Source organism: Lactuca saligna, chromosome 1, assembly GCF_052625555.1.
Source record: "Lactuca saligna cultivar CGN05327 chromosome 1, ASM5262555v1, whole genome shotgun sequence".
Classification (NCBI taxonomy): domain Eukaryota; kingdom Viridiplantae; phylum Streptophyta; class Magnoliopsida; order Asterales; family Asteraceae; genus Lactuca; species Lactuca saligna.
In genome coordinates, this window is record NC_136417.1 from 157,413,570 (window position 1) to 157,423,275 (window position 9,706).

A 9,706-nucleotide genomic window follows, 5' to 3' on the forward strand; every position below is an offset into this window, starting at 1 on the left:
TCCCGAACCGAGTCGATCCATCACGTGGGTCCCACGCCTCGCGTCCGAAAGCAAACGAGGTTCTGCGTCTTGTAAGACATAAAAACAATAAGCATGGATAGTATTTCGGGTGCGATCATACCAGCACTAATGCACCGGATCCCATCAGAACTCCGCCGTTAAGCGTGCTTGGGCGAGAGTAGTACTAGGATGGGTGACCCCCCGGGAAGTCCTCGTGTTGCACCCCCTTTTTCTTTGCCCGTCTGCGTTTTTTTTATGTTTTAGGTGCGTTTTTTTTCTTTCTTACTATATCCATGCTCGGGCGGCCTCCGGTTCAATGTTGATTGTTTTCTTGTTTCCCGAACCGAGCCGATCCATCACGTGGGTCCCACGCCTCGCGTCCGAAAGCAAACGAGGTTCTGCGTCTTGTAGGACATAAAAACAATAAGCATGGATAGTATTTCGGGTGCGATCATACCAGCACTAATGCACCGGATCCCATCAGAACTCCGCCGTTAAGCGTGCTTGGGCGAGAGTAGTACTAGGATGGGTGACCCCCCGGGAAGTCCTCGTGTTGCACCCCCTTTTTCTTTGCCCGTCTGCGTTTTTTTTATGTTTTAGGTGCGTTTTTTTTCTTTCTTGCTATATCCATGCTCGGGCGGCCTCCGGTTCAATGTTGATTGTTTTCTTGTTTCCCGAACCGAGCCGATCCATCACGTGGGTCCCACGCCTCGCGTCCGAAAGCAAACGAGGTTCTGCGTCATGTAAGACATAAAAACAATAAGCATGGATAGTATTTCGGGTGCGATCATACCAGCACTAATGCACCGGATCCCATCAGAACTCCGCAGTTAAGCGTGCTTGGGCGAGAGTAGTACTAGGATGGGTGACCCCCTGGGAAGTCCTCGTGTTGCACCCCCTTTTTCGTTGCCCGTCTGCGTTTTTTTATGTTTTAGGTGCGTTTTTTTTTTCTTTCTTGCTATATCCATGCTCGGGCGGCCTCCGGTTCAATGTTGATTGTTTTCTTGTTTCCCGAACCGAGCCGATCCATCACGTGGGTCCCACGCCTCGCGTCCGAAAGCAAACGAGGTTCTGCGTCTTGTAAGACATAAAAACAATAAGCATGGATAGTATTTCGGGTGCGATCATACCAGCACTAATGCACCGGATCCCATCAGAACTCCGCAGTTAAGCGTGCTTGGGCGAGAGTAGTACTAGGATGGGTGACCCCCCGGGAAGTCCTCGTGTTGCACCCCCTTTTTCGTTGCCCGTCTGCGTTTTTTTTATGTTTTAGGTGCGTTTTTTTTCTTTCTTGCTATATCCATGCTCGGGCGGCCTCCGGTTCAATGTTGATTGTTTTCTTGTTTCCCGAACCGAGCCGATCCATCACGTGGGTCCCACGCCTCGCGTCCGAAAGCAAACGAGGTTCTGCGTCTTGTAAGACATAAAAACAATAAGCATGGATAGTATTTCGGGTGCGATCATACCAGCACTAATGCACCGGATCCCATCAGAACTCCGCAGTTAAGCGTGCTTGGGCGAGAGTAGTACTAGGATGGGTGACCCCCTGGGAAGTCCTCGTGTTGCACCCCCTTTTTCGTTGCCCGTCTGCGTTTTTTTATGTTTTAGGTGCGTTTTTTTTCTCTTTCTTGCTATATCCATGCTCGGGCGGCCTCCGGTTCAATGTTGATTGTTTTCTTGTTTCCCGAACCGAGCCGATCCATCACGTGGGTCCCACGCCTCGCGTCCGAAAGCAAACGAGGTTCTGCGTCTTGTAAGACATAAAAACAATAAGCATGGATAGTATTTCGGGTGCGATCATACCAGCACTAATGCACCGGATCCCATCAGAACTCCGCCGTTAAGCGTGCTTGGGCGAGAGTAGTACTAGGATGGGTGACCCCCCGGGAAGTCCTCGTGTTGCACCCCCTTTTTCTTTGCCCGTCTGCGTTTTTTTTATGTTTTAGGTGCGTTTTTTTTTTTCTTTCTTGCTATATCCATGCTCGGGCGGCCTCCGGTTCAATGTTGATTGTTTTCTTGTTTCCCGAACCGAACCGATCCATCACGTGGGTCCCACGCCTCGCGTCCGAAAGCAAACGAGGTTCTGCGTCTTGTAAGACATAAAAACAATAAGCATGGATAGTATTTCGGGTGCGATCATACCAGCACTAATGCACCGGATCCCATCAGAACTCCGCAGTTAAGCGTGCTTGGGCGTGAGTAGTACTAGGATGGGTGACCCCCCGGGAAGTCCTCGTGTTGCACCCCCTTTTTCGTTGCCCGTCTGCGTTTTTTTTATGTTTTAGGTGCGTTTTTTTTTTCTTTCTTGGTATATCAATGCTCGGGCGGCCTCCGGTTCAATGTTGATTGTTTTCTTGTTTCCCGAACCGAGCCGATCCATCACGTGGGTCCCACGCCTCGCGTCCGAAAGCAAACGAGGTTCTGCGTCTTGTAAGACATAAAAACAATAAGCATGGATAGTATTTCGGGTGCGATCATACCAGCACTAATGCACCGGATCCCATCAGAACTCCGCAGTTAAGCGTGCTTGGGCGAGAGTAGTACTAGGATGGGTGACCCCCTGGGAAGTCCTCGTGTTGCACCCCCTTTTTCGTTACTCGTCTGCGTTTTTTTTATGTTTTAGGTGCGTTTTTTTTCTTTCTTGCTATATCCATGCTCGGGCGGCCTCCGGTTCAATGTTGATTGTTTTCTTGTTTCCCGAACCGAGCCGATCCATCACGTGGGTCCCACGCCTCGCGTCCGAAAGCAAACGAGGTTCTGCGTCTTGTAAGACATAAAAACAATAAGCATGGATAGTATTTCGGGTGCGATCATACAAGCACTAATGCACCGGATCCCATCAGAACTTCGCAGTTAAGCGTGCTTGGGCGAGAGTAGTACTAGGATGGGTGACCCCCTGGGAAGTCCTCGTGTTGCACCCCCTTTTTCGTTGCCCGTCTGCGTTTTTTTATGTTTTAGGTGCGTTTTTTTTTCTTTCTTGCTATATCCATGCTCGGGCGGCCTCCGGTTCAATGTTGATTGTTTTCTTGTTTCCCGAACCGAGTCGATCCATCACGTGGGTCCCACGCCTCGCGTCCGAAAGCAAACGAGGTTCTGCGTCTTGTAAGACATAAAAACAATAAGCATGGATAGTATTTCGGGTGCGATCATACCAGCACTAATGCACCGGATCCCATCAGAACTCCGCCGTTAAGCGTGCTTGGGCGAGAGTAGTACTAGGATGGGTGACCCCCCGGGAAGTCCTCGTGTTGCACCCCCTTTTTCTTTGCCCGTCTGCGTTTTTTTTATGTTTTAGGTGCGTTTTTTTTCTTTCTTACTATATCCATGCTCGGGCGGCCTCCGGTTCAATGTTGATTGTTTTCTTGTTTCCCGAACCGAGCCGATCCATCACGTGGGTCCCACGCCTCGCGTCCGAAAGCAAACGAGGTTCTGCGTCTTGTAGGACATAAAAACAATAAGCATGGATAGTATTTCGGGTGCGATCATACCAGCACTAATGCACCGGATCCCATCAGAACTCCGCCGTTAAGCGTGCTTGGGCGAGAGTAGTACTAGGATGGGTGACCCCCCGGGAAGTCCTCGTGTTGCACCCCCTTTTTCTTTGCCCGTCTGCGTTTTTTTTATGTTTTAGGTGCGTTTTTTTTCTTTCTTGCTATATCCATGCTCGGGCGGCCTCCGGTTCAATGTTGATTGTTTTCTTGTTTCCCGAACCGAGCCGATCCATCACGTGGGTCCCACGCCTCGCGTCCGAAAGCAAACGAGGTTCTGCGTCATGTAAGACATAAAAACAATAAGCATGGATAGTATTTCGGGTGCGATCATACCAGCACTAATGCACCGGATCCCATCAGAACTCCGCAGTTAAGCGTGCTTGGGCGAGAGTAGTACTAGGATGGGTGACCCCCTGGGAAGTCCTCGTGTTGCACCCCCTTTTTCGTTGCCCGTCTGCGTTTTTTTATGTTTTAGGTGCGTTTTTTTTTTCTTTCTTGGTATATCAATGCTCGGGCGGCCTCCGGTTCAATGTTGATTGTTTTCTTGTTTCCCGAACCGAGCCGATCCATCACGTGGGTCCCACGCCTCGCGTCCGAAAGCAAACGAGGTTCTGCGTCTTGTAAGACATAAAAACAATAAGCATGGATAGTATTTCGGGTGCGATCATACCAGCACTAATGCACCGGATCCCATCAGAACTCCGCAGTTAAGCGTGCTTGGGCGAGAGTAGTACTAGGATGGGTGACCCCCTGGGAAGTCCTCGTGTTGCACCCCCTTTTTCGTTACTCGTCTGCGTTTTTTTTATGTTTTAGGTGCGTTTTTTTTCTTTCTTGCTATATCCATGCTCGGGCGGCCTCCGGTTCAATGTTGATTGTTTTCTTGTTTCCCGAACCGAGCCGATCCATCACGTGGGTCCCACGCCTCGCGTCCGAAAGCAAACGAGGTTCTGCGTCTTGTAAGACATAAAAACAATAAGCATGGATAGTATTTCGGGTGCGATCATACAAGCACTAATGCACCGGATCCCATCAGAACTTCGCAGTTAAGCGTGCTTGGGCGAGAGTAGTACTAGGATGGGTGACCCCCTGGGAAGTCCTCGTGTTGCACCCCCTTTTTCGTTGCCCATCTGCGTTTTTTTATGTTTTAGGTGCGTTTTTTTTTCTTTCTTGCTATATCCATGCTCGGGCGGCCTCCGGTTCAATGTTGATTGTTTTCTTGTTTCCCGAACCGAGTCGATCCATCACGTGGGTCCCACGCCTCGCGTCCGAAAGCAAACGAGGTTCTGCGTCTTGTAAGACATAAAAACAATAAGCATGGATAGTATTTCGGGTGCGATCATACCAGCACTAATGCACCGGATCCCATCAGAACTCCGCCGTTAAGCGTGCTTGGGCGAGAGTAGTACTAGGATGGGTGACCCCCCGGGAAGTCCTCGTGTTGCACCCCCTTTTTCTTTGCCCGTCTGCGTTTTTTTTATGTTTTAGGTGCGTTTTTTTTCTTTCTTACTATATCCATGCTCGGGCGGCCTCCGGTTCAATGTTGATTGTTTTCTTGTTTCCCGAACCGAGCCGATCCATCACGTGGGTCCCACGCCTCGCGTCCGAAAGCAAACGAGGTTCTGCGTCTTGTAGGACATAAAAACAATAAGCATGGATAGTATTTCGGGTGCGATCATACCAGCACTAATGCACCGGATCCCATCAGAACTCCGCCGTTAAGCGTGCTTGGGCGAGAGTAGTACTAGGATGGGTGACCCCCCGGGAAGTCCTCGTGTTGCACCCCCTTTTTCTTTGCCCGTCTGCGTTTTTTTTATGTTTTAGGTGCGTTTTTTTTCTTTCTTGCTATATCCATGCTCGGGCGGCCTCCGGTTCAATGTTGATTGTTTTCTTGTTTCCCGAACCGAGCCGATCCATCACGTGGGTCCCACGCCTCGCGTCCGAAAGCAAACGAGGTTCTGCGTCATGTAAGACATAAAAACAATAAGCATGGATAGTATTTCGGGTGCGATCATACCAGCACTAATGCACCGGATCCCATCAGAACTCCGCAGTTAAGCGTGCTTGGGCGAGAGTAGTACTAGGATGGGTGACCCCCTGGGAAGTCCTCGTGTTGCACCCCCTTTTTCGTTGCCCGTCTGCGTTTTTTTATGTTTTAGGTGCGTTTTTTTTTTCTTTCTTGCTATATCCATGCTCGGGCGGCCTCCGGTTCAATGTTGATTGTTTTCTTGTTTCCCGAACCGAGCCGATCCATCACGTGGGTCCCACGCCTCGCGTCCGAAAGCAAACGAGGTTCTGCGTCTTGTAAGACATAAAAACAATAAGCATGGATAGTATTTCGGGTGCGATCATACCAGCACTAATGCACCGGATCCCATCAGAACTCCGCAGTTAAGCGTGCTTGGGCGAGAGTAGTACTAGGATGGGTGACCCCCCGGGAAGTCCTCGTGTTGCACCCCCTTTTTCGTTGCCCGTCTGCGTTTTTTTTATGTTTTAGGTGCGTTTTTTTTCTTTCTTGCTATATCCATGCTCGGGCGGCCTCCGGTTCAATGTTGATTGTTTTCTTGTTTCCCGAACCGAGCCGATCCATCACGTGGGTCCCACGCCTCGCGTCCGAAAGCAAACGAGGTTCTGCGTCTTGTAAGACATAAAAACAATAAGCATGGATAGTATTTCGGGTGCGATCATACCAGCACTAATGCACCGGATCCCATCAGAACTTCGCAGTTAAGCGTGCTTGGGCGAGAGTAGTACTAGGATGGATGACCCCCTGGGAAGTCCTCGTGTTGCACCCCCTTTTTCGTTGCCCGTCTGCGTTTTTTTATGTTTTAGGTGCGTTTTTTTTTTCTTTCTTGCTATATCCATGCTCGGGCGGCCTACGGTTCAATGTTGATTGTTTTCTTGTTTCCCGAACCGAGTCGATCCATCACGTGGGTCCCACGCCTCGCGTCCGAAAGCAAACGAGGTTCTGCGTCTTGTAAGACATAAAAACAATAAGCATGGATAGTATTTCGGGTGCGATCATACCAGCACTAATGCACCGGATCCCATCAGAACTCCGCCGTTAAGCGTGCTTGGGCGAGAGTAGTACTAGGATGGGTGACCCCCCGGGAAGTCCTCGTGTTGCACCCCCTTTTTCTTTGCCCGTCTGCGTTTTTTTTATGTTTTAGGTGCGTTTTTTTTCTTTCTTACTATATCCATGCTCGGGCGGCCTCCGGTTCAATGTTGATTGTTTTCTTGTTTCCCGAACCGAGCCGATCCATCACGTGGGTCCCACGCCTCGCGTCCGAAAGCAAACGAGGTTCTGCGTCTTGTAGGACATAAAAACAATAAGCATGGATAGTATTTCGGGTGCGATCATACCAGCACTAATGCACCGGATCCCATCAGAACTCCGCCGTTAAGCGTGCTTGGGCGAGAGTAGTACTAGGATGGGTGACCCCCCGGGAAGTCCTCGTGTTGCACCCCCTTTTTCTTTGCCCGTCTGCGTTTTTTTTATGTTTTAGGTGCGTTTTTTTTCTTTCTTGCTATATCCATGCTCGGGCGGCCTCCGGTTCAATGTTGATTGTTTTCTTGTTTCCCGAACCGAGCCGATCCATCACGTGGGTCCCACGCCTCGCGTCCGAAAGCAAACGAGGTTCTGCGTCATGTAAGACATAAAAACAATAAGCATGGATAGTATTTCGGGTGCGATCATACCAGCACTAATGCACCGGATCCCATCAGAACTCCGCAGTTAAGCGTGCTTGGGCGAGAGTAGTACTAGGATGGGTGACCCCCTGGGAAGTCCTCGTGTTGCACCCCCTTTTTCGTTGCCCGTCTGCGTTTTTTTATGTTTTAGGTACGTTTTTTTTTTCTTTCTTGCTATATCCATGCTCGGGCGGCCTCCGGTTCAATGTTGATTGTTTTCTTGTTTCCCGAACCGAGCCGATCCATCACGTGGGTCCCACGCCTCGCGTCCGAAAGCAAACGAGGTTCTGCGTCTTGTAAGACATAAAAACAATAAGCATGGATAGTATTTCGGGTGCGATCATACCAGCACTAATGCACCGGATCCCATCAGAACTCCGCAGTTAAGCGTGCTTGGGCGAGAGTAGTACTAGGATGGGTGACCCCCCGGGAAGTCCTCGTGTTGCACCCCCTTTTTCGTTGCCCGTCTGCGTTTTTTTTATGTTTTAGGTGCGTTTTTTTTCTTTCTTGCTATATCCATGCTCGGGCGGCCTCCGGTTCAATGTTGATTGTTTTCTTGTTTCCCGAACCGAGCCGATCCATCACGTGGGTCCCACGCCTCGCGTCCGAAAGCAAACGAGGTTCTGCGTCTTGTAAGACATAAAAACAATAAGCATGGATAGTATTTCGGGTGCGATCATACCAGCACTAATGCACCGGATCCCATCAGAACTTCGCAGTTAAGCGTGCTTGGGCGATAGTAGTACTAGGATGGGTGACCCCCTGGGAAGTCCTCGTGTTGCACCCCCTTTTTCGTTGCCCGTCTGCGTTTTTTTATGTTTTAGGTGCGTTTTTTTTTTCTTTCTTGCTATATCCATGCTCGGGCGGCCTCCGGTTCAATGTTGATTGTTTTCTTGTTTCCCGAACCGAGCCGATCCATCACGTGGGTCCCACGCCTCGCGTCCGAAAGCAAACGAGGTTCTGCGTCTTGTAAGACATAAAAACAATAAGCATGGATAGTATTTCGGGTGCGATCATACCAGCACTAATGCACCGGATCCCATCAGAACTCCGCAGTTAAGCGTGCTTGGGCGAGAGTAGTACTAGGATGGGTGACCCCCCGGGAAGTCCTCGTGTTGCACCCCCTTTTTCGTTGCCCGTCTGCGTTTTTTTTTATGTTTTAGGTGCGTTTTTTTTCTTTCTTGCTATATCCATGCTCGGGCGGCCTCCGGTTCAATGTTGATTGTTTTCTTGTTTCCCGAACCGAGCCGATCCATCACGTGGGTCCCACGCCTCGCGTCCGAAAGCAAACGAGGTTCTGCGTCTTGTAAGACATAAAAACAATAAGCATGGATAGTATTTCGGGTGCGATCATACCAGCACTAATGCACCGGATCCCATCAGAACTTCGCAGTTAAGCGTGCTTGGGCGAGAGTAGTACTAGGATGGATGACCCCCTGGGAAGTCCTCGTGTTGCACCCCCTTTTTCGTTGCCCGTCTGCGTTTTTTTATGTTTTAGGTGCGTTTTTTTTTTTCTTTCTTGCTATATCCATGCTCGGGCGGCCTACGGTTCAATGTTGATTGTTTTCTTGTTTCCCGAACCGAGTCGATCCATCACGTGGGTCCCACGCCTCGCGTCCGAAAGCAAACGAGGTTCTGCGTCTTGTAAGACATAAAAACAATAAGCATGGATAGTATTTCGGGTGCGATCATACCAGCACTAATGCACCGGATCCCATCAGAACTCCGCCGTTAAGCGTGCTTGGGCGAGAGTAGTACTAGGATGGGTGACCCCCCGGGAAGTCCTCGTGTTGCACCCCCTTTTTCTTTGCCCGTCTGCGTTTTTTTTATGTTTTAGGTGCGTTTTTTTTCTTTCTTACTATATCCATGCTCGGGCGGCCTCCGGTTCAATGTTGATTGTTTTCTTGTTTCCCGAACCGAGCCGATCCATCACGTGGGTCCCACGCCTCGCGTCCGAAAGCAAACGAGGTTCTGCGTCTTGTAGGACATAAAAACAATAAGCATGGATAGTATTTCGGGTGCGATCATACCAGCACTAATGCACCGGATCCCATCAGAACTCCGCCGTTAAGCGTGCTTGGGCGAGAGTAGTACTAGGATGGGTGACCCCCCGGGAAGTCCTCGTGTTGCACCCCCTTTTTCTTTGCCCGTCTGCGTTTTTTTTATGTTTTAGGTGCGTTTTTTTTCTTTCTTGCTATATCCATGCTCGGGCGGCCTCCGGTTCAATGTTGATTGTTTTCTTGTTTCCCGAACCGAGCCGATCCATCACGTGGGTCCCACGCCTCGCGTCCGAAAGCAAACGAGGTTCTGCGTCATGTAAGACATAAAAACAATAAGCATGGATAGTATTTCGGGTGCGATCATACCAGCACTAATGCACCGGATCCCATCAGAACTCCGCAGTTAAGCGTGCTTGGGCGAGAGTAGTACTAGGATGGGTGACCCCCTGGGAAGTCCTCGTGTTGCACCCCCTTTTTCGTTGCCCGTCTGCGTTTTTTTATGTTTTAGGTGCGTTTTTTTTTTCTTTC

General features: G+C 49.8%; 29 non-coding genes across 29 annotated transcripts; all 29 read left to right on the forward strand.

Annotated features, from left to right (window-relative positions):
- Positions 1 to 107: 107 nt before the first annotated feature.
- On the forward strand, positions 108 to 226 carry LOC145026055 (5S ribosomal RNA). Its single transcript, XR_013674044.1, has one exon. It is a non-coding gene; the product is annotated as a 5S ribosomal RNA (ribosomal RNA).
- A 217-nt stretch (positions 227 to 443) lies between these two features.
- LOC145026056 (5S ribosomal RNA) lies at positions 444 to 562 on the forward strand. The gene has a single exon (XR_013674045.1). It is a non-coding gene; the product is annotated as a 5S ribosomal RNA (ribosomal RNA).
- Positions 563 to 779: 217 nt separating this feature from the next.
- Positions 780 to 898, forward strand: LOC145015329 (5S ribosomal RNA). Its single transcript, XR_013665843.1, has one exon. It is a non-coding gene; the product is annotated as a 5S ribosomal RNA (ribosomal RNA).
- Positions 899 to 1,116: 218 nt separating this feature from the next.
- On the forward strand, positions 1,117 to 1,235 carry LOC145025132 (5S ribosomal RNA). Its single transcript, XR_013673165.1, has one exon. It is a non-coding gene; the product is annotated as a 5S ribosomal RNA (ribosomal RNA).
- A 217-nt stretch (positions 1,236 to 1,452) lies between these two features.
- Positions 1,453 to 1,571, forward strand: LOC145015333 (5S ribosomal RNA). Its single transcript, XR_013665844.1, has one exon. It is a non-coding gene; the product is annotated as a 5S ribosomal RNA (ribosomal RNA).
- Positions 1,572 to 1,789: 218 nt separating this feature from the next.
- Positions 1,790 to 1,908, forward strand: LOC145026057 (5S ribosomal RNA). Its single transcript, XR_013674046.1, has one exon. It is a non-coding gene; the product is annotated as a 5S ribosomal RNA (ribosomal RNA).
- Positions 1,909 to 2,128: 220 nt separating this feature from the next.
- LOC145025398 (5S ribosomal RNA) lies at positions 2,129 to 2,247 on the forward strand. The gene has a single exon (XR_013673415.1). It is a non-coding gene; the product is annotated as a 5S ribosomal RNA (ribosomal RNA).
- Positions 2,248 to 2,466: 219 nt separating this feature from the next.
- Positions 2,467 to 2,585, forward strand: LOC145015340 (5S ribosomal RNA). The gene has a single exon (XR_013665845.1). It is a non-coding gene; the product is annotated as a 5S ribosomal RNA (ribosomal RNA).
- Positions 2,586 to 2,802: 217 nt separating this feature from the next.
- On the forward strand, positions 2,803 to 2,921 carry LOC145026916 (5S ribosomal RNA). Its single transcript, XR_013674866.1, has one exon. It is a non-coding gene; the product is annotated as a 5S ribosomal RNA (ribosomal RNA).
- A 217-nt stretch (positions 2,922 to 3,138) lies between these two features.
- Positions 3,139 to 3,257, forward strand: LOC145026058 (5S ribosomal RNA). The gene has a single exon (XR_013674047.1). It is a non-coding gene; the product is annotated as a 5S ribosomal RNA (ribosomal RNA).
- A 217-nt stretch (positions 3,258 to 3,474) lies between these two features.
- Positions 3,475 to 3,593, forward strand: LOC145026059 (5S ribosomal RNA). The gene has a single exon (XR_013674048.1). It is a non-coding gene; the product is annotated as a 5S ribosomal RNA (ribosomal RNA).
- Positions 3,594 to 3,810: 217 nt separating this feature from the next.
- On the forward strand, positions 3,811 to 3,929 carry LOC145015348 (5S ribosomal RNA). Its single transcript, XR_013665848.1, has one exon. It is a non-coding gene; the product is annotated as a 5S ribosomal RNA (ribosomal RNA).
- Positions 3,930 to 4,147: 218 nt separating this feature from the next.
- On the forward strand, positions 4,148 to 4,266 carry LOC145015356 (5S ribosomal RNA). Its single transcript, XR_013665852.1, has one exon. It is a non-coding gene; the product is annotated as a 5S ribosomal RNA (ribosomal RNA).
- A 217-nt stretch (positions 4,267 to 4,483) lies between these two features.
- Positions 4,484 to 4,602, forward strand: LOC145026917 (5S ribosomal RNA). The gene has a single exon (XR_013674867.1). It is a non-coding gene; the product is annotated as a 5S ribosomal RNA (ribosomal RNA).
- A 217-nt stretch (positions 4,603 to 4,819) lies between these two features.
- On the forward strand, positions 4,820 to 4,938 carry LOC145026060 (5S ribosomal RNA). Its single transcript, XR_013674050.1, has one exon. It is a non-coding gene; the product is annotated as a 5S ribosomal RNA (ribosomal RNA).
- Positions 4,939 to 5,155: 217 nt separating this feature from the next.
- Positions 5,156 to 5,274, forward strand: LOC145026061 (5S ribosomal RNA). Its single transcript, XR_013674051.1, has one exon. It is a non-coding gene; the product is annotated as a 5S ribosomal RNA (ribosomal RNA).
- Positions 5,275 to 5,491: 217 nt separating this feature from the next.
- LOC145015359 (5S ribosomal RNA) lies at positions 5,492 to 5,610 on the forward strand. The gene has a single exon (XR_013665853.1). It is a non-coding gene; the product is annotated as a 5S ribosomal RNA (ribosomal RNA).
- Positions 5,611 to 5,828: 218 nt separating this feature from the next.
- On the forward strand, positions 5,829 to 5,947 carry LOC145025154 (5S ribosomal RNA). The gene has a single exon (XR_013673186.1). It is a non-coding gene; the product is annotated as a 5S ribosomal RNA (ribosomal RNA).
- A 217-nt stretch (positions 5,948 to 6,164) lies between these two features.
- Positions 6,165 to 6,283, forward strand: LOC145026627 (5S ribosomal RNA). The gene has a single exon (XR_013674589.1). It is a non-coding gene; the product is annotated as a 5S ribosomal RNA (ribosomal RNA).
- A 218-nt stretch (positions 6,284 to 6,501) lies between these two features.
- LOC145026062 (5S ribosomal RNA) lies at positions 6,502 to 6,620 on the forward strand. Its single transcript, XR_013674052.1, has one exon. It is a non-coding gene; the product is annotated as a 5S ribosomal RNA (ribosomal RNA).
- Positions 6,621 to 6,837: 217 nt separating this feature from the next.
- LOC145026064 (5S ribosomal RNA) lies at positions 6,838 to 6,956 on the forward strand. The gene has a single exon (XR_013674054.1). It is a non-coding gene; the product is annotated as a 5S ribosomal RNA (ribosomal RNA).
- A 217-nt stretch (positions 6,957 to 7,173) lies between these two features.
- Positions 7,174 to 7,292, forward strand: LOC145015366 (5S ribosomal RNA). Its single transcript, XR_013665854.1, has one exon. It is a non-coding gene; the product is annotated as a 5S ribosomal RNA (ribosomal RNA).
- A 218-nt stretch (positions 7,293 to 7,510) lies between these two features.
- Positions 7,511 to 7,629, forward strand: LOC145025166 (5S ribosomal RNA). Its single transcript, XR_013673197.1, has one exon. It is a non-coding gene; the product is annotated as a 5S ribosomal RNA (ribosomal RNA).
- Positions 7,630 to 7,846: 217 nt separating this feature from the next.
- Positions 7,847 to 7,965, forward strand: LOC145026898 (5S ribosomal RNA). The gene has a single exon (XR_013674849.1). It is a non-coding gene; the product is annotated as a 5S ribosomal RNA (ribosomal RNA).
- A 218-nt stretch (positions 7,966 to 8,183) lies between these two features.
- LOC145025177 (5S ribosomal RNA) lies at positions 8,184 to 8,302 on the forward strand. The gene has a single exon (XR_013673207.1). It is a non-coding gene; the product is annotated as a 5S ribosomal RNA (ribosomal RNA).
- A 218-nt stretch (positions 8,303 to 8,520) lies between these two features.
- LOC145026628 (5S ribosomal RNA) lies at positions 8,521 to 8,639 on the forward strand. Its single transcript, XR_013674590.1, has one exon. It is a non-coding gene; the product is annotated as a 5S ribosomal RNA (ribosomal RNA).
- A 219-nt stretch (positions 8,640 to 8,858) lies between these two features.
- LOC145026065 (5S ribosomal RNA) lies at positions 8,859 to 8,977 on the forward strand. The gene has a single exon (XR_013674056.1). It is a non-coding gene; the product is annotated as a 5S ribosomal RNA (ribosomal RNA).
- Positions 8,978 to 9,194: 217 nt separating this feature from the next.
- On the forward strand, positions 9,195 to 9,313 carry LOC145026066 (5S ribosomal RNA). The gene has a single exon (XR_013674057.1). It is a non-coding gene; the product is annotated as a 5S ribosomal RNA (ribosomal RNA).
- A 217-nt stretch (positions 9,314 to 9,530) lies between these two features.
- On the forward strand, positions 9,531 to 9,649 carry LOC145015380 (5S ribosomal RNA). Its single transcript, XR_013665856.1, has one exon. It is a non-coding gene; the product is annotated as a 5S ribosomal RNA (ribosomal RNA).
- The last annotated feature ends 57 nt before the right edge of the window (positions 9,650 to 9,706 follow it).